Source organism: Triticum urartu, chromosome 1 (assembly GCF_003073215.2).
Source record: "Triticum urartu cultivar G1812 chromosome 1, Tu2.1, whole genome shotgun sequence".
In the NCBI taxonomy this organism is placed as follows: Eukaryota; Viridiplantae; Streptophyta; class Magnoliopsida; order Poales; family Poaceae; genus Triticum; species Triticum urartu.
Genome location: NC_053022.1, coordinates 539,440,399 through 539,462,944, shown reverse-complemented (window position 1 = coordinate 539,462,944; position 22,546 = coordinate 539,440,399).

Below are 22,546 nucleotides of genomic sequence, written 5' to 3'. Positions count from 1 at the left end.
ACCAAAAAACTGAGCTTATGGAAGAGACTAGGCAGCACATTATACGTTAACACTTCTCCTCACGTGTGGCTTCCTCAGACCTAAATGTGTACCGGAAGTGGGCTGCAATTTTAATTGCGCTAGCCGGATCTTGAACTCAAGACCTCTTGGCTACGATACCACGTAGAAGTGCATGCTCTAACTAATGCAACCAAAAGACCAATCTTATGAAAGAGACTAAGCAACACATTATACGTCAACAACATGGATTATCTCACGAGTACGTAAAGACCACGACAGGCTTATCCGGTCCGCACATTTTTGGAACTGAAACTACTTCACACACAACATACATTGGGACGATCCTCGCACGATGACTAACCCAATAGCTTTCTGTACTTTGGTCATAGGCTTGGATGGCGAGAGATATGCAGGGTCGTGCATGTATCGTGTGTGAAGTGACGTGCATGTAGCAACATTCTTTTGGAACCGTATGTCCTTTCTCGCTCCTGTCTCTTCCCCTTGGACTTTTGGTATCTTGCGCCAAAATTATATTACTCCAAAGAATCATGCAAAAAACTATTAGCTAATACTCCACTATTTTTTGTTTGGGGAATCAAAACTATTAGCTACTAGTAGTGCAAGTGTGAATGCATATAGCTAGTGGCACTTTCCAACATCATCGTACTTCGTTGTAACCTAGGTAGGACGTTGAACACTTGTAATCTAGAAAAACCGGCGTGCATGCACGGTAGGATCCATCCAACTTGACTATCATAGCTCTCTCCATTCCTACATTTTCGTTTCGGTCGAAGTCACAAAACCAATCAGTATTCCATTGAGCTTTGGACAAGTGCCAAGATTCACAACAATCGAGGGATATTCTTTATCGACTATCGCAACACATTTGTATTTGATGGACATGTCGACGAACGAACAATCCTTATAAGCAGAACCCATCATTTACAGAACACAAATCTTGCATGCATGATGTTGCATCAGAAAGAACAGGTGGTAAGCCTTTTTTTGCGTGATTACATCAAAGATACACATAAACAATACACCCTCACCAGTGCACCACCGAACCATAGCTAGACAAACGTGGACTACGGATGAATCCGCGAATTTCACCGAATTCCTACGGTAAAGCCGATAGTGCACGCTCATGTAAATTTGAGCCACAGCCTAAATGTGACAAAGGCAGAGACAAGATAGGGGGAGGGAGATTACATAAGCACTATAATACGCGAGGAGAGGAACAACCACCATGAGAGTACATCTTCTTTGTAGTTACCCTACCAAGAGGTGTGGTTCTCAACTAAAAATATCATTATCATAGAAACATCTCTTTACAAGTTCTACATGATCGAACACTCAACCATGCGTGGCAGTACTTTTTTGCGAGTACTTAATAACCGAGTTCTCATTTCCTGATAGTGCAATAACACTTTGGTAATTCTCAATATTTTATGAATGCATGTACAAAACAGAGAATTGGCAAACATATGGATTCTTTTAACATTTGTTTGGTTCACAGAAATTTCAATAAACATGGTCAAATCAAACTCACGAATAGAGCAATAGGGGGGCTCCTTGAGCTTTCAAAAGTGAAGGGTGGTGGAAGAGAGAGTGTTCTTGCTGCTTAGACATGTGACCCTTCGGGGAAGAAGGGAGTGAGCTTTTTATAGCCCCATCAAAATTCAATTGTTATGCTTTACATGCGATCTGGTCCGGAACCTCCGGACCCCCATGCATGAATCCATTCGAGCCTATGAGCGAATCGAGTAGCTCCTTGAAACATCTGAAACATCATTCGGACTTCTGGGCCTCACATAGAGCAAAACTGGTGAAAGAACATGCGGTGCCCCCATGTTTGGTTTTGGTAATTGATGACAATCTCTATGGACTAATGGTTGCCTTGAGTTATATTTGAAGGTTTTGTCCATAGGTTTTTCTTGGAGTACATGTGTTGGTTTCAAGGAGAGTTTGTGTCGACTAAGGTGCTATTCAAGGAATTACCTAAAGATTGGTCTTGTGAGAGGTTGATCAAGACTAAGTCAAAGAGTGAATCAAGTTGATCAACCCACAAAGCGTAGAAGATGTACCGAGAGGGATCAAGTGATCCCATGGTATGGTAAGCATTGTCAATTACGCTTTGTGTACTAACCCATGGTCTTCGTGAGGGTTCTTTGTGGGGTTAGGTTGCGGTGTGCAAGTTCAAGTGGAGCATCACGAAGAGATCAAATGCTTGAAGCTTGCCGTCCTTTGTGGTGACAATGGACTTGTGAAGATGTGCAGAAGAGTGGCTCACCCATAGTGGAGTATGGGGGAGCAATCAACTAGTCTTCATCGAGTCAACACAATCAAGAAAGGTTGCGGTTGAAAGGACCACGATGTCGCCTAGAGGGGGGTGAATAGGCGTTTTAAAATCTTTTACGGATTCAGCTATATCCAAATGCGGAAATAAACTAAGGGGATACTTTTCAAGCACAAATCCTAAATATACTAGGCTCACTAAGTGCACCAACAACTTAGCATAAACAAGATGAGAACAACGAGGATATGAGTAAGCACAAGTAAGTCACACAAACTTACTCAGTGTATATCACGAGATATGGAAATGAATAATACACACCACCACAAGTAAGCAATACAAGCTTACACAAATTGTATCACAATATATGGAATTGAATAATACAAGAAAAACTCAAGTAAGTTACACAAACTTACTTGAGCAATATCACAATATATGGAAGTTTATAACACAAGTTAGCAATTCACACTAATCACAATGTATATCAATAGTAGCAAGTATGAATTGCGGAATATGAAGTGTAGGCCTAAATAATCTCTACAAGGAAATGGCCAACACAATATAATCAACCACCACAATATAATGAGGACAACAAGATATAGTGAATGCACGGTCAAATGACAAAAGTAAACCACAAGTAAGGAGTTAGGGTTAGGGATAACCAAAGTCACGGAGACGAGGATGTATCCCGATGTTCACTTCCTTGGAGGGAAGCTAGTCACCGTTAGAGAGGTGGATGTTACCACGAAGGCACACCAACGCCACGAAGGCTCACCCTATTCTCCTTGAGATATCACCACGAAGGTGATTCCCAACCACTAGTGGTAGACCTTGAGGCGGTCTCCAAACCTTCACTACTTTCCGGGGGACAAATCACAAGTTGATTCCTCACCGGAGCACTCCTACCGCCTAGGAGTCTCCAACCTCCAAGAGTAACAAGATAAAGGGGGGAATGCTCAAGACTTGCTCAAATCACAAATTGCTTTGGTCAAAAGAGAGAGGAGGAATGGGTGTATGCTTGGTTGAAATCTCTCTCTGGAACTCTCACAAATCTCTTCGGGGTCTAGCACGAGAAGGCTCAAATCCCTCTCTCCCAAATCCCACCAAAAGCAACTAATGATATGGAGGGATGGGAGAGGAGAGGAACAATGGAGGAGGTCAACAAATGAACCCTAGATCCATGGGATAGTTTTCCCCCAAATGGATTGGAGTTTTGAGGCTTGGGGGAGGAGGATAGAGCTCAAAAGAATGGGGAAATCTCAGATCCAAAAGCCCTAACTCGATGGGGAAGAAGGGTGCCTTATATAGTGCCCCACCAAATCTGGCCGTTACACACAGAAAAACGCAACCCAGAACTTCTGGGCAAGCCCGGAACTTCCGGGCTCGCTTTGGAACAGATATGTGCAAACTCTCTGGTTAACCCGGAGCTTTCCCCGGAACTTGCCCGGAACATCCGGGCTGCCCGGAACTTCCGTCCCCGCAGAAAACAGCCAGCATGCCGAAAGTAAAACATGCATAACTTTTTCATACAAACTCCGATTTTGATGATCTCGGGCTCGTTTTGAAGCTATGGACAAACCCCAGGTCCTCACATAGAGAACCATCCAAGATCAACCAAAATTGAGGATGCCAAATATGCAAAGGTGTTATCATATATTTGGGAAGCCTATTTGGCTTTGGATTTTGTTTGGTATATAGGATAGGAGTGGAATTGTGTAGAGAAGATGTTGAGTTGAGAAAATCCATCACAAACCCCTTTGATCCCCTCTTAATAGTGCGGGATCCCTATAACTCAAGAATCATAAAAGAGCTACACTACATAGCTATCGAGAATCCATCCTTGAGTGTATATGTTTCTTTGGTGGTCATCACTCCACAACACTAACATCAAAGGAACTAATACCTTTGACACGAGCCGTTCACTTGAGATTGATGTTGATGTTTCTTCTTGGCTAAAGATGAAGGCAAGACATTGGTGAAGTCTTCAAGTCTCTCCCTCATACACAATGTGGGAAGCTTTTCTTTGTATTCATCTTCACTTGTCCATCATGTGATCATCCACAAGCTTCAAGCATGCAATCCTTTGGGATGGTTATCTTGAACTTGCCCTTAACGACCATGATCACCAACACTTGATGTCATCCTCTCATAGACACTTGAAATCTCTCTCTCGATGCGAGCCCATGAGAATCACCTAACCCTCAAAAATATAGACAACACATAGTATGGGTTAGTACACACAGTGTAATTGATAATTTCTTATCATACCACAAGATCATATGTGGTGCATCGTTTGCGCTCATGTGTTGACCATTTAGAGTTCGATCTTTGAGCTTCATCTTGGTCAACCTATATCTCTACTCCCTATTTAATCTTGACGACTTGAAGGGTATATTGAATTCTTCACTTAAATAGCTTGCTCGAATACTTGATTAATCATAACTCAACACATGAGTCCATTATGATCATATCCTAGAATTCATCATTCAAATCATCCTTTTAGGATCTTGATCCATTGTGGCTCAAAACCATAGCTCTATGAAGGTAATCCTTCAGATACTCCAATGAACTCCATTTTGATCATCTCGATGTAATTATTGCTTCAAAGGAGTTGTCTTCCAATATTCTTCAATCATTTTCCAATGGGACTAACCTTCAAATGTATATCTCAATGTAAACATTAGTCCATAAGGATTGTCATTTAATTACCAAAACCACACATGGGGACTTACATGTACTTTCAATCTCCCCCATTTTGGTAATTGATGACAATCTCAATAAGAGGGTTTGTATAATGAATTTGAAGCAAGCATGGAATTTATCCAAGGATAAATTGTATACTTGGGTTGATTTTCATAGCATCAAGTATCACAAAGAAACTTGATGTTATCAAAACCGGTTGTACTAACATCAAAACACTACACAAGCATTTGATGTTAATAGACCACAATATATAGAGCAAGCTCCCCCACAATATATGCATGTGTGAATGAACTTCGAATTTCATATGCATATATTGGTTGATATAAACTTAGTGAAGCTTTCTCTATATACTCATTCACGCAACAAGCACATATAACTAGGGTAGATATGCATGAATGAACACAAGCACTTCAAAAGTACTTGTCTTAAACCCTCTAAACTTCTCCCCCATTGGCAACAAATGCCAAAATGGACGAAAAAATCTAGAAGATAAATATTGTATGAGTTCCTCCTTAATGTGTGCATATCATTTACACCAAAACCCAATTATGTTGTGTTTGGAAAAGAAGTATTTTAAGAGTTTTTTGTATCAATAGTGTGGTTTTTTAAGATACCGTAGTTTTAAAAACTTTGATTTGTTTGGCATCACAAATGTCACAATTTTTAAAACCGTAGTATCTCCAATAGTTTAGTATTTCATAATATTTTAAAATGAGGTTTGGATCCCTTTTTTCTAAAACAAACTTAGGAAATCATGTTTTTTTATAAACTAGAGTATTCATTGCTCAGGCATTGGAATGCCGAGGTTTTACATTACCACGGTTATAAAATACGATGCAGCCAAACTAGGCCTTAGGATCTTAGGTTTTCTTACAACTTGGCATCAAGCATAACCAACAAGCGAGAGGAAATAATGGGATTTTAGGACAAACTACTGATGACACTTCATACAATTTTGAATTAGCTATTAAAAACAAAAAATTACAGTCATGTACTCTACAAACCCAATGCTTTTGCTAAATTCATACAATCAAAAATATTCTACAAGTAGTTTAGATATTTATAGATACTATGATAAAAAGAGTATAAAAACTACAAATAAAGGGGCATGCATTAGTGTTTGGAGTAATGTGATAATATAGATTTGCTTATATTTATAGTGAAATAAATTATACATTTTTTTTAAATCTTAAGTTGAACAGATATTTTTTCGACAATATATAGTTTTATTTTAGCACTAGAAAAGGCACTTCTAATTATAAATTTAGAAATAAAGGATCTTTTTATTGCGTTCACTTACAACAAGAAACAACCAATGGTGTTTGGCCCATCACCTCCAAAGTATACCAACAGATTAGTCTATGATAGTTGTTGAACTGTGTGTTAATAAATAAGAATATTTAAAAAGTTATTGAAATCATTGTTGTAATTGCACTCTATACCTCTATATTAGTATCTACAATAGTATATTAAAATCCGTTTTACTAAAAACAATATGCATTTGATAGTAAAATGATTTATGACGAAGTAAAAAAGTTTGGTATAAATATTTATAAAATTTTAATGTTTAAAAGTTTAGTCCAATGAAGAGAAGAACCACTTCTCGAGCATTAAATTGCACGCGGGAGGAAAATTTGCAGCTTTTACCTAAATTTGTCACTGTTGATGCTACTTGAGAGTTCTCTGGAGTATGAACTTCCCTTGTCGGGCAACTGGTGCTAAGTTTGGAAAAAAACACAAAACAGAGACGGACAAAATGAGCTTGACATCCCTCAAATTTCAGAAGCGGAAAATGAATTCCTAACCTCCCAGTTTCGAGGAGGAGATTCGAACCGTGATTGTCGGGGATATACCCCGCGGTATGACCCAGCCGGAAGTATGACCCAGCCGGACTTGGCGGCTCACAGAGACCCGACGAGTATTTGGTGACTTACTGATGACCCCAACGGCGGGTCAGATGGATGACAAGACCCAAGGCCCAGAAGGCCGGTTCATGTGATGGTGGGCCGGCTTAAGAGGAAGACATAAGGAATATTCTCCTGCAAAGGAAGCAAGACTAGGGCTTCACTTGTAATAGAGTAATCATAATTCTACTAGGACTAGTCATGTAACCCGCCCCTTCAACTTATATAAGAAGGGGCAGGGCTCCTCAAAAGAGGGACAAACAAGAAAAAACAATCTCTAGAGGAAGACACAAAGGGGGAGCCGGCTTATGCAGTGACTCTCTCATGAGCATAATGAGATCTAGCCACAAACAGCATGTAGGGCTATTACCGGACGATGTTTCCCGGGGCCCGAAGCTGTCTAAATCCTTGTCTTGTGTTGCGTCTCTCGATTCCGCTCAACCCCTCTCAAGCTACTACAAAGATGCGTTGGCCTCACGACTAAGTTCTGACACTAGGACATCTGGCGTGACAATTCCACGACAGTTGGCACCCATCGTGGGGCTCGCGCACGGTGGTGATGAGTTCTTGAAGGGATTTATTTCAGAGATCAAGAAGCTCGCGGTTCACGGATGAAGCCGCCGGGCCTGATTTTTAGGCCCAAGCCCGGCGCGAACACATAAAAGCCCGGCAGGCCTTGGGCCTCTGGCCGGGCCTCTTTAGAAAATCACAAAATCGAGGGGCCCGGGCCTGGCCCGGGAGCAGCATCGGGCCGGGCCGGGCCGCCCATGGCCAGGACTACTGGAGACCCTCGATCTGTGGATTCATACATCGTTGTGGCGCTGCCATGTGTATACGTCGCCAGGGGCGGAGACAGGCGCCAGGCCCTAGGGCCTAGGCCCGGGGCGTGAGGCCCTAGTCCTTTGCTGACTGAAGCATTACTAAGGACGTGAGGCCCAAATCCAGTAACAATTCTTCAATGTGGCCCGGGGCCTGCTACGGGCCTGGCTCCGCCCCTGTACGTCGCGGTCGTCTCGTCGTCTCCGCCCGGGAGAAATGTGCAAGGGAGAATGAACAATGAGTTGCCTTCGATCACCGTCGGTGCATGTGAAGTTAGCTAGCAATGGCATCGCCGGTAATTAGATTATAGTACAAATCAACTCAAGAAGAATCACTCCCCGGTCCTTGTCGTCGATGGGTTGTCACACAAAACTGAGAAGATATCAAGGACGAGGGGTTCCCTGCAAAAAGAAAAAGAAAAAAAAGACTACGGTACAGACAGACAGGAAATGCGTTGTAGAGAAGGGGAGGACCCTGCGACTGAAGAAGGACGACCGCGTGGATCCGAGGCCAAGCCGACCACTGAGTCGGCCCGGACCTGCAAAGCGAGATGGAAGGTTGACTCGTCATAATCGGAGATTTTGGACGTGCTCGGCAGCAGGCAGCGGCAGTATCCTGGGTTCACTCTCGTGGTACAGTATCAATCTATATTATGACGAATTTATAATCTTGGTCGTCGTCGTCGCGTTCACCCAGCAGAATCACGAGACAGACATGATGATCCAACTCCAGCGTTCCAACCGCGGCCACTGTTGCCACTTAACTGCCCGCAGGTCCCCTGACTCTGATCTCTGAATCCTGATCTACTCGTAGTAGTGTGTTTCAGTTTTTCAACGTGCAGAGATGGAATGCAATGATCTGTCAACGGTCGCAGAAGTCGGGCTAGCTAGCAACCTGTCCCCCACGCCTCTGGATCGACGTGCTGTGTGTGTCGGGTCGGGTCGGGGACCCTCGATCTGCTCCATGGGCGGATCCAGCCGTCGCTGCCGTGTGTATACGTCGCTCGGTCGTCGTCTTCGCCGCCGGGAGAAACTTCCAAGAATGAACGGTGAGTTGCCTAGCCTGTCGAGTTAGCTAGCAATGGCATCGATGGATTCTGGTCCACTTTCACCGTCGTACCATGTTATCACTAGGCCGCTACCACACTATTCGTTCTCTGACACCGGCGGTGACTAACTAATGAAACACCTGGGACGCGTCGACATGTGCAGGGTACTACATAGACATGGCTCGATCACGTGCTTCGCGTCTCCATGGATGCGTGTGCGTACGTGCACCTGCAGGTTGCATGCAGAGGTCGTGATTGTTCCGATGGAGTACGTACGTCAGATGTGAATGCGCATGCATCCACTTCCTCTTGCGTTTTCAAGAAAAAGGGCGCGTCCGTTAATTGATCCTTGTACCTTTTTTTTAGGGAATTAGGGTTCGCCACAAGATTCACAAAAAAATAAAGCTATCGGTTATCCGTTAATTGATCCTTGTAGCTTAGTTCGCCACAGGTGATCGATCAGAAGAATATCGGATGTCGAGATGGTATGCACTATCGGGTGAAGGAGAACCTATCTATAATTAGTGGCATAATGTTGTAGTACGAAATACAGTATGAGATATTTGATGGATGGATGGTCGGCTTCTCCTGTACAAATGGCAGCCACAGCGCTCCGGGCTTATCTTGCCCGAACATTAGTTTGTCTCGCTCCTGTGCTTTAAAATTTGAAGCATATTTTAAAAAAAGAAACTCTTTTTGAAACGCAAACATTATTAGGGGACTCAAAATTTTTAAAAACAAACAGGAACAAAAAACTGAATACGTGAATATATACAAATTATGAACTACTTTTCATAAACGCAAACCATATTTTGAAAATAATAACAAAATTGGAAAACTGAACATTTTTCAAAATTAAACTATTTTCACAAAAAATGAGCACTTTTTGAATTTGAGAAATGGATTTCGAAAACATCTTTTTTTATAAAAATTTGTAAACAACTTCCCAAAACTGCAGTATTTTTTGGAATATGTGAACAAATTTAGGAAACAGGAACAATTTTTTGAATTAGTGAAAAAATTAAACATGCAGACAATTTTTGGAATTTGTGAACAAATTTTGAAACATGAACATTTTTTTAATATGTGAACAAATTTTATGGAAACAAAATTTTTTTGAATGTATCAAATATTTTTTGAAAACCTAAACATTTTTGGAATTTGTGAATAATTTTAAAGCACAAATGATTTTTTAATCTTGAGAACAAATTTGGAAGCGCGGACTATTTTTTGAAGCACGAACATTTTTTGAATCTTGAGAACAAATTTTGAAAAGAAGAACAATTTTGAAAATCCTGAACAAATTTGGAAGCGCGAGCATTTTTTTAAAGCACAAATATTTTTTGAATCTTGAGAACATATTTTGAAGCAGAGAACAATTTTGAAAAATCCCAAAAAAATTTGCAAGTGTGAACATTTTCTGAATATGTGAACAAAAAGTTGAAATACGGTACATTTTACGAATTTTGAAATTTTTGAACTTTTTTGTGTAACGAGAACAAGTTTTGAATTTTGAGAACATTTTTTCGAAAACTGAACATATTTCGGAAGCATGAACACAATTTAAATTTTTTGATTTTTTTGAAAAAAAGAGAAGAGAAGAACAAGAAATAAAATATCCTAAACATTTTGTAAAACTACGAACATGTTCTGTAAAAGAAAAATAAACTTGAAAAAAAAGGAAACAAAAAAATGAAAAAATGAAGAAGAAATAGAAACGAAAAAAAAGAAGAAACAGAAAAGTGAAAAAAAGTGGAAAACCAATAAGAGAAAAAAGGGGTTCATGGAACCTTCTAGAAGGTTCACAAAACCGGAGTGGGGCAGTTTGTAAGTTATGTACTTAAGTGGGCCGGCCCAAAGTATCGCTCGGTCGCTCCCCCCTGTGCGAAGCGCCGGCAGTTTGCCGCAATGAGTGCCCAATATGATTTTCCATGGAATCCTCCCAACGACATTTTTTTTTCTTCAGACCTGGGCCACAGTGCGCCGCTGGATGGGCTTCCTCCGTTGGGTCAAAACGGGTGGCAAGTAACGAAACCAAATAGCGTACGTGAAATTAATTTAAGATGGACCAACCGAAGCGGGATGAAACCAAGAATATCACCACCCTTTAATAGTAGGTATAGATATAGATATAGATATGCGGTTATCACCGTCGTTGTCAACTAGGAGGACGCCGTACACTTGTAATCTAGAAATCGGCGCTGTACGTGCGTCGTAGATTCCATCCAACTGGAGCATTATTGGCCTATCCTTTTCTACAATTCCCTTATCAAAGTCTCAAATCTGGGAGATAATTGCATGTTTAGTCCTGGTACTTGCAGGCGATGTCTAACATGGTCCTCATAGTCACAAAGTGCTTCAATACAGTCCTCGTACATGTAAATACAGTGTCTATACGGTCCTGGAGATTGTGGCATCGGTCCTGGCTATACGCCTCACGTACGTAGCCAGTATGCATCCACTGCCACGTGAGCACAGACTAAGTCAAACGACTAGTAACTTTGCATTCGGCCCCATCAAAAAGAGTTGGTCTTAGTACGTGCCGTACATCCCTTTCATTCTCTACGAGCAGAAACCCCAGCCCGACCTTAGCAGAAACCCCAGCGGTGGCGGCGGATGATCGGGGACCCGGCAGCCTTCCGATCGTAGTGCAGCTGGTGGCGGACGGGAGTGGGACGAACCAGCGACCCCGGGCGATGGTTCAAGGCAGTGATGGATGGGCCCCGACGACGGCGCGACGGCGAGGCGGCGCCGACGTACAGTACATGTCGTCACATTAAACTTCAATTTTGGTCAAATCGTTGTACTAGAAGTTGGATTTGGACATTTGAGACGAATTATGCCATTGTGATACATTGATTCGACGGAATTAGGGTCGCATTATGCTAGGGTTTGGGTTCTGTCCAGCCAAAAGTCTGAAATTTTTCTGTGTGCTCTGTTTTGCAGCGGCTCATAGTGATTTCTTCACTGTGGAGATCATCCATGGAGGATTTTTCTCTGGAAGTGGGCATAATAGGTCCTACTTGGATAGCAAAAAAATCTGCTATGACTACTGTCACTTAGAGTTTGCGTACTATAAAATGTTTGAAGCTTTAATCGAGGACATTGGTTATGAGAAGGAAGGCAAAATTGATATGTATTGGTTGCCCCCTGGCTGTCAACTTAATGAAGATGGTGCAAGGCATTTGTCCAATGATGCAGACATAGATCTGATGTATCTACAGGTTAATCAAGGGCATAGATTCCATATGATTTACCTTGATCATTTGGATGGCCACATTTCAGGAGGTGGATCAGCATGGGGTGATGTTGCAGCTAATCCAATATGTCATTTGCCTGTTGTTTTCAGTCCTAACAAGAAGCTAAGCAATGCAGATCAGAGCATGGTATCTTCTAGTGTTGTTGAGGAAAGCAATGAAATTCAGAGCAATGAACAAGTGCATGTCAGGTTGAGACCTAGAGGACAGAAGTTAGAAGATGAGCCAGAAGAATATAGTGATAGTGATTCAGACAGTGATTACATACCAGAAATTGTTGACAGTGACTACGACTTAGAGGATGGGGATGATGATTTGGCACAGGAGCAGTTGCACCCTTTGCAAGACAATAAAGGGAAGAAAGTGATTGAAGAGTGCAACTCTGAAGATGATACATTGGATGCTCCAGATTCAGATGAAGATGAGATAAAATTCAATTTCAAGTCTTTCACACCATCAGACATGCATGACGCCAAGTTCAATGCTGGGCAGTTGTTCTCATCAGTTGAGCTCTTGAGGAAGGCTATTAGAGAGTACAGTTGCAAGGAAAGGGTGAATATTACATTTCCAAAGAATGATAAAGCGACGCTTGGTACAAAGTGTGAGAAGGGATGCCCTTGGTACCTGTATGCATCTGGGGACAATAGGACAAATGCAATCATGGTCAAGACATTCAATGGTGAGTACAATTGTGAGCAGAAGTGGCAAGTTACATCATTTACTGCTAGGTACATTGCTGAAAAGTACGTCGACAAAATCAGGGCGTGCGAGAAGATGACATTGAAGGGCTTAGCAGGATTTGTGCAAGGAGATTGGAATATGACTATTAAAAGGGGCAAGTTAGGGAGAGCCAGGAAGATTGCATTTGATATGATATATGGAGATGAGATTGCGCAATACAACATGTTGTGGGACTATGCAAATGAGCTAAGGAGATCTAATCCTGGGAGTACATTCTTTGTTGAACTTTCCAACGAGGGCCAGTTCCAGAAATGTTATTTCTCATTTGATGCATGCAAGAGAGGCTTCTTATCTGCTTGTAGGCCTATTATTTTCCTCGATGGTTGCCATTTGAAGACACAATATGGAGGTGTTCTATTAAGTGCAGTAGGAATGGATCCCAATCATTGCATATATCATGTGGCTCATGCTGTGGTGCAAGGTGAAGACACACAAACCTGGAGGTGGTTTTTAACTACATTGAAGGAAGATCTTGGGATTGGTAGCACAGATTTTTGGACCATCATGTCTGACAAGCAGAAAGTAAGTACTTTTGTCCAGCTCCAAGTAATTAAATTATAAATAACAAACCTTTCTTTCTTTACTTATGTGTTTACATGTCATTGTTCCCTTGCAGGGTTTAATTAAGGCAGTGAGAGAATTGTTTACGGATTCACCACACAGATTTTGTGTCAGACACCTATGGCAGAATTTTAACAAGAACTTTAAAGGTGAGGCCTTGAAGAACGAATTGTGGAAATGCGCGAGAAGTACTACAGAGGGGAGGTTTAAGGAAAACATGAACCACATGTTAGTATTGAGCAAAGAAGCCCATGATTGGTTAGAGGAGTTGGATCCTCCTACATGGGTTAGGGCCTTCCAAAAAGAATTCCCCAAGTGTGATGTATTATTGAATAACAATTGTGAGGTGTTCAACAAATACATCTTAGAGGCAAGGGAGATGCCCCTCATTAGCATGTGCCAGAGGATTAAGGGCCAGATTATGGGGAGGAATTATGGAAAACAACAAGAGACTTTGAAGTGGCATGGTACAATATGTCCAAAAATAAGAAAGAAGTTGGATAAGAATGTGGAACTTGCAAGAACTTGCCTAGCTGCACCAGCTGGAAAGGGTATGTTTGTGGTAAATGATAGAGGTGTAGATTTCAGTGTGGACACAAGATTGGAGAAGTGTAGTTGTAGAAGATGGGATTTGTCAGGTATCCCTTGCTGTCATGGTGTCTCTGCTCTTAGATATGACCACTACTAGGAAAAGGCCTACTAATGGCGCACCAGTTTTGCCTACTAATGGCGCATCACTGGTGCGCCATTAGTATCACGCCACTAGTATTTTTTACTAATGGCGCACCACCCAGTGCGCCATTAGTATGCCTCCCAGGGCCATATTTAACCATGTGCTTTGGCACACTAATGGCGCACTGCAGATGGATGCGCCATTAGTATACTTGGCATACTAATGGCGCACTCTTTAGTGATGCGCCATTAGTATGAATATTAGTTTTTTTTTACTTTTCTGATTTTTGCACAGGTTACAAAATATATTATTTGACAGAATATAGACAGTAGCACACAACAACAGCAGATTTATCGAATACAATAGAAGATTAGTCTCCGAATACAATTCATCATATTAGTCTGTGAATTCAAAAGACCGAACAAAGATAAAACATTACAAGTCTCGAGACCGCGAGTATCGAGTTTGTCAGAAGTAATACTAATCCTAACAAGTCCTACTAATCATCATCATACAACTTCTACTCGTTATTCATAACAAGTCATACGATCATCATCTTGATAGTCATCGAACCAACCCTACTTAATTGTTCTTAGCACATGATCATCAGTATTAGGAAGGACCTAAATACCCTATTTAAGCTAAAATAGTATAAAACAATATAGATCCTGACTCTCCATTATGGAGAATGGAGAACATCCTGTCTCCAATTCTTGCGCTTCGCTTCCTTTTGCTTCCAATAAGCTCCTTACGACTGTCCATACATTTTTTCCATCCTTTGATTTTCATGTTTCCACTTCTTTTAGAAATCTCTATGGACAGTTGAGATTCGTAGGACGACCTGGCTGTATGTTCAAAACATTAACACTACCTTTCTGATACATCATATGAGGCACACAATTCTCTGGGATTATCTGTTGAAAAACATAGTAATAACTTCATAGTTAGCAATGATGTACTAGTTTTAGAAGTATGCAAAAGATGCATGGATGTCGTAATAGTAAAAATCTTACCAGGGTATCTCCATGGTAGTTACCGTAGTTGAACACATGCACTAGTGGCACGTATTTAGCATAATGTTGAGGAGTTTGATTGTGGATAATGTAATTCTCAATGTCAGTACAAAATCCGACCAGATGATTTTTCTCCTTGTAAGTTGTTAATTCCGAGCCATCGGTGTAGTGGGTTTTATCTACCATCTCCCGCACATTCTTTGAACAATAAAAATAAGTTTTCAATGGAAATAAGCTGTCAACTATTTTGAAATAAACAATATAAATTAGCTAATAACTATGTTTGAGAAACTCACATAGCGATAGAACTGGAGGCGTATCAACAAGGACCCAAATGTCCATATTGTCTTGGTTGATGTCAGGATTACCAAGATCCATGGTGATAAGCATACCCTCATCAAAACCATACATCTTGCAAAATGCTTCCCAATTTTTGCAACCAAAATGGGTTACGCTCTCAGAATTATATAGATTTACTTCAAAGTCCACATCATGATGAGTCCTTAGGTGAATTTTCTTTGTTTCAGAAATTTCATGGTCTTCAAAATCCATCCTCTCCAAGACATAGCGTCTTGCATGGCATGAGATAAGCTATACTCAAATTGTAAAAGATGAAAATTACACGTTGAAATAGTTGAAGTCATGCTTAATTATGAAAATAACACTTGTCGTCATTGTGTACCGTTTCAACTTCGAAGGTCTCCTCGAGCTTAATGCTGAAGCGCCGATCATCGTCCAGGTGAGGCGTGTCGCACAGACCTCGATCGTCGTGGCACCAGTCGCACTCCGCCGGGAGACTTTCGTCGTCCCTTTCGTCATCCGATGATGATGACGACATATCCTACGTTCATAATTCAAAACTACATCATTTAGGGTTTGTCGACACCGAGGCATCCTAAAAGCTAAGCTTTTATCATTTAGGGTTTGTCGACGCTGAGGCACCCTAAAAGCCTAAGCTTTCATCATTTAGGTTCTTATCGACACCGAGGCACCCTAAAAGCCAAGGTTTTATCATTTAGGGTTTGTCGATGTCGAGGCACCCTAAAAGCCTAAGCTTTCATCATTTAGGTTTTGTCGACGCCGAGGCACCCTAAAAGCCTAAGCGTACATCATTTAGGTTCTCATCGACACCGAGGCACCCTATAGAAGCCAAGTTAAGTTTTCATCATTTAGGGTTTATCGATGCTGAGGCACCCTAGGTTGGTCCTAATCACTTGGCACTAATCACTTGGCTCTATTGCCACCTATGTTGGGTTTATCATCTAGGGTTTAGGGCCTAATCACTTGGCTCTATTGCCACCTATGGTTTAATGCAGCAAGAATGGCGGGGCAGTTGATCCTACTTAACCAAGTACTAAGATACCACGGCCCATGCATTAGTCGCAAGTACCCCATATGTCCTATTTTTAGCAAAGTCATGCTAAAATTCATGGAAAATTTCAGCATGACCTTTGCTGAAAATAGGACATATGGAGTACCCGAATTTGCCGGAACGGAAGTTAATCGACATTCCGGCAAACTCAAGGGCCTCTCGGGGTACCTGCAAATTCATCACGACACAATGGTCGGAGACAAAATCCAGCAACTTTACAAATCTTTCAGAGATTTGTTTGCGAGTTCTGATATGTAATAAAGATGAGCCTCAAAGATGAGTCTCCAATGCTGATTTGTTTGCCTCAAGACAAGATGAACCTCCAATGCAACAAGTAATAAAATGTTTGCAAGTTCTGATATGTTTGCAAGATGAACCTCCAATGCAACAGTCTAGACATTAGGACACTACAATGATCTACAACCTTATGTAAAGTGCCAACTCCACAGATTTTTTTTCACAACTTTTATATTATTTCTAGAAGCAACACAACAGGGTTAAACACCAGAATCTTGAGTCTAATTAAACCCTAAAATAAGCATTTCTCTTTCCCCTCCCCCCTCCTATCCCTCTGTCTCTCTTTCCCAGCTCCAACCCCAAACACAAATTAAGTTAGCCATGGTTTAAACACCAGCTCATTCATTCTCACCTCTGGTCCAGGTGCTCTTCTCCTCCTCGTGCCTCTATCCTCTCCCTCAGCCCAGGAACACCTGCACATTCACAGCAAAAAGCAACAGCTTGTTCAGACACTTCTTTTTTACTGTGTTATTCCAGCTAGGAAAAAAAACTTTACTTCAAAAGCAAATAAGAGCAGGAGTGCAAGCATCTAATGCTTGCTGCTCTTCTTCTTGCCACTTGCAGCACTGCAACTTGCCTCCTGATCCTGCTAATGCACCATCACAAAATTAAGTTCGGGTTACCTGAGAGGAGAGGAGGAAGAGAGGAGAAGAGAGGCAGAGGGAGGAGGAAGAGAGGAGAAGAAAAGAGGAAGAGAGGAGAAGAGAGGCAGAGGGAGGAGGGTTACCTGACCACGATGAGGAGGCGCGGGGGCGGCGACTGAGACGGAGGCGCGGGGGCGGCGGTAGCGTGGGGGCGGCGACGGAGACGGAGGCGCGGGGGCGGCGGCGGCGTGGGTCGGGGGCAGCGGGGGGAATTAGCTAGGGGCGGGGCGAGGGAGAGGGACGAAGGGGATCTGGCGAGAGGGAGGGAATTAGCTAGGGGGAATCTTACTAATGGCGCACCTGCGGCCGGTGCGCCATTAGTAATCTTTTTTTTACATAGCAATGGCCCACCAGGCAGAGGTGCGCCATTAGTAATTTTTTTTACATAGCAATGGCGCACCAGGCAGAGGTGCGCCATTATTAATCTTTTTTTATATATAGCAATGGCGCACCAGCCAGAGGTGCGCCATAAGTAATTTTTTTTTGTTGCATGTAATAATTTTTTAGAAAATGAATATGAATATGAAACAGTAATATTTTTTTATAAAAACAGTAATAATTGTTTTTTAACAACAATTGTAGTCTACACTTTGTTATTATTATTTTTTTTAAAATGAAGAGGGGAGAGGAGGTGCGGGTGGGATCGAGATCGAGATGGAGGGGGAATCGAGATCGAGATGGAGGGGGATCGAGATCGAGTGTCCTCATGAATATTCAATATTTTATCATATTGAATATGAAAAAATATCATCAAATTTGAAAAAATATTCATGAATTCAAAAAGTGCCCATAAAATTTAAAAATATTCATGATATCAAAAAGTGCCCATGAAATACAACCGAGAAATGAAGACTACGATTTAAATACAGTCGATCTTAGCTAGCTATCTATTCATAATCTTCTTGCCCTTCTTTTTCGCAAATGGAGTTCTTCTGTGGAACGGACGTCCTTTAGGTAGGGTGGTCCTGCTTCTTCTTGTGGTGTATGCTGCTACTTCATCGTCGTCGTCATGTTCGATCTTCGGGTCGCCGTACTTGTCGAAGTCTTGCTCATTGGCTACTCCATCCATTTCGATGATCTTCCTTTTGCCTCTCCTCACGACAACACGACTGGGCTTTGACGGGTCGGTAATGAAGAAACATTGGTCCACTTGGGAAGCCAGTACCCATGGCTCATTTTTCGCGGTGACGTTTGCGCCCGTGGTCTTGGATTTGGCTTCGGGTATAACCATGGTGGTGAAATACCGGTCTTCTTTTAGGACGCTCTTGGCCCATCTGACACGAAACATCGGGACCTTCTCTCCAGTGTAGCTCAGCTCCCAGATCTCCTCGATCCTTCCGTAGTATCTGTCCTTGTCGTTACTGATGTAGGATTCCATCGTTACCCCGGAGTTCTGATAACCATCGCTCTTCATGTCCTTGTCCTCGGTGTAGAATATGTAGCCGTTGATATCATACGCCTCATAGGTTATCAGGTTGTGCTCGGCGCCCTGTGACAAGGCAAATATGAGTTGTTCTTCCGCGGAAGAATCCTCATGTAAAGGGTATGACAGAAGCTTCTACTTGAACCAACGCGTGAAACATGAGTTGTGCTCTTTGATTATATCTCCGTCCGTCCTCTGTTGGCCTCGGTCATTGTACGTCTTCTCAATAAAGGTTTTGTGCTCTACCACCCAAGGATCGACCACGTCTATGTGTTGTAGCGCGACTAGGTTTGCTCTTTCAAAGTCGGCGAGTCGACCCTCAAAGTCGACATGCATTTCGCGGCGACCCTCACGGTGACCCCATCCAGCGAGCCTGCCGAGGTGCCTGTTGACGGGCAGACCAACGGGGTTCTCGATGCCTAGATAATTCATGCAGTAGGAGATGCACTCTTTGGTCAGAAAGCCCCTGGCTATACTTTCCTCTGGACGTGACATGTTGCGAACGTATCCTTTGATGACACCATTCATCCTTTCGAACAGCATCATGATGTGCAGGAACGTCAGCCCGAGTTGGATGATATCCTCCACGATATGGACCAGCAGATGCACCATAACGTCAAAGAATGCGGGCGAGAAGTACATCTCAAGCTCGCATAGTATCACCACGATCTCCTCCTGTAGCTTTCTGAGTTGCCTCACGCCAACCGACTTCCGAAAGATGACGTCGAAAAAGTTGCATGGGCCAAATAGCGTTTCACGGACGTGCGCGTCCATGATCCCACGGATTGCAACTGGAAGTATCTGCGTCATCAGCACGTGACAGTCGTGAGACTTCATCCAGCTGAACTTCTACTTCGCTGGGTCTAGGTATCTGCTTATCTTCCCCGCGTAACCGTAAGGAATTTTTACTCCTACGAGGCAGGTGAAAAACTGCTCGATCTCCTCCTGACTTAGAGTGAAGCACGCGGGAGGGTAGTCATTTCCGGTCTTCTTGGCCTTTTTGCCTTTGCGACGACTTTCTGTGTCGTGCTTCGCCTCATCATCATCATCATCATCATCATCATCATTAGCGTGAAGCTCCTGCCTGATGCCCATTGATTTCAAGTCTGCCCTTGCTTTCGGCCCATCTTTGGTCCTCTCTGGCATGTTGAGCAGGGTACCAAGAAGACTCTCGCACACGTTCTTCGTGATATGCATGGCATCAAGGCTGTGAGGCACACGGTGGATCTTCCAGTACGGCAAGTCCCAGAAAACAGACCTCGTTTTCCATACCTTCAGCAGCGGCTCTGGCGCCTTTCGCTTCTTTCCCGGCTCTGGCGCCTTTTGCTTCTTTCCCGGCAGTGGGCAATCTTTCCAATTTTTCAACAGCCCGTCTATTTCCTCGCCACTCCTCGTACGCGGGCGTCTTCGGAGTTCGGTTTCACCATCGAACAGATCCTTGCGCTTCCTCCACGGGTCATCGTCGCGAAGCCAGCTTCGATGTCCCATGAACACGGTTTTCGAAGACCCGAGATCTCTATCTAGCTGGCGATATGTTGTGTCATCCATGCACCTGACGCATCCATAAAATCCGTGGACCACCTGCCCCGCGAGATATCCGTAACCGAGATAGTCGTGCACCGTCGTGAGCAGTGCGGCTCTCATAGGGAAATATTCTTTCTCTGCGGCGTCCCACGTATTGGCTGGCGTTTTCCATAGCGTGTCTAGCTCCTCTTTCAGCAGCCCCAGATACAGATTGATGTCGTTCCCTGGTTGTTTCGGCCCTTCAATTAGCATACTCATGTGAATGTACTTCCTCTTCATGCACAACCAGGGGGGAAGGTTGTACATCCACACAAACACAGGCCAGGTGCTATGTGTGCTTCTCTGGCTGCCAAACAGATTGACTCCATCGGTGCTCGTGCCCAGCATGATGTTCCTTGGATCTTTCCCAAATTCTGGGTGTTCGAAGTTCAACGCTTGCCACTGGCTCCCATCCTTAGGGTGACTCAACATCTTGTCTTTTTTATTTATCTCCGGATCATTTGCGTCATCTTCTTGCTTCTTCTCCTCCCTATCCGCGTGCCAACGCAGGAGCTTTGCTACCTTAGGGTCCGCGAAATACCGCTGCAGACGAGGAGTGATCGGAAAGTACCACACCACTTTTCGAGGAGCTTTCTTGCTCTTCTTGTATTGAGTGAACGCCGCACACCGAACATATGGTAGACTCCGCGTGCTCGCCCCGATAAATGATGCAATTGTTCATGCACACATGGTATTTCACGTGCGGTAAATCCAGAGGACACACGACTTTCTTCGCCTCCTCGAAACTGATCGGGCACTTGTTCCCCTTGGGAAGACGTTCGTGCCAGAATGACATGTTCTCATCGAAGCATGCGTCGGTCATTTTGTGTTTTACCTTCATCTCCAAAGCCATGAGCGTTACTTTCAGGCAGGTATCCTCGGGTCTGCATCCTTCATACAATGGAGTAACCGCGTCGATCTCCAGTTGATCCAGTTTGGCTTTCTCTCGGGCGGCAGCTCTTGCGTTATCCGTCTGCTTGAGAAGCAGCTCTTGAATATGAGGGTCCTGCACCCAGCCCATCGATGGTCCATCGTCGTCTGCTCCTCCTGCATCTAGATCTTCATGATCATGCCCTTCGTCTGCTCCGGCATCTTCCTCATCATCATGTCCGGCATCTTCTACATGATGACTGTGTACAGCATCACCGTCGTGATCATGTCCTGGAGATTCTTCGTCTTCTCGCCCGCCCGAGCCGCGGTGGTTGTCTTGCTGCCCTTCCTCATTTCTTGCCCGGCCCCCATGGACGACTTCATAGTCATCTTCATCACCTTGCCACCGATAGCCATCCATGAAACCACGCAAGAGCAGGTGGTCCCGCACCTGCCCGGAATCCGGGTCCGCAATAAGGCTCTTCAGCTTGCATCTTCGACACGGACATCTTATCTCCGTCTTGTTCTTTTGAAGCATCTCGGCCTTCGCGGAGCTCAAAAACCTATTCACGATGCCTTCGGTCATCGTGCAGACCATGGTCGCCTACGGGGTAGAGAAAAATGATATTTTAGAACCAAGAAAAAATTTGGCATGACTTTCCCTAAAAATAGGACAAAAAAATGCATAGTGCCAAAATTCTCGCCGAAACGGAAATGAATCAACATTCCGGCAAAATATTGGCAACTATCGCATTTCAAATACTGGTACCTGCAAACACAAACATATATGCAACACCACAAACATATGCAACACCACAAACATACATAGATCTAGTTAGGCCACAAAAAGTGCATGTGCACGTTGTTGGAGCGAGCTAGGGAGAAAAAAAGTAGATCTACAACATGAAGATAGCTTTCCCCTTACTTACCTATCAAAAAAAGGTAATTTCAACACTTAATTTTGATGAATCTATGGTGCAAATGAGGTGAGGAGGAGGAGGAAGCCGACAAGCTTAGAGAAGGAGGTGGGGGGATGAAGTAGGGAAAGTGTGTGTGTAGGTGTGGCTGTCCAAAAATATCTAGCTGGTCCCAGATTACTAATGACGCACCACAGAGACATGCGCCATTAGTAACCCAACATACTAATGGCGCACCACACAGACATGCACCATTAGTAGTTTTACAAAAAAGTAAAAAAAATAATTTTTATACTAATGGCGCACCGTGACACAGTGCGCCATTACTAGTTTAAACTAGTAATGGCGCACTATGCAACGGTGCGCCATTAGTAGTTTTGCAAAAAGGTAAAAAAATACAGTAGTGACGCATTCTATGGCTGGTGCGCCATTAGTAGTTCTAACTACT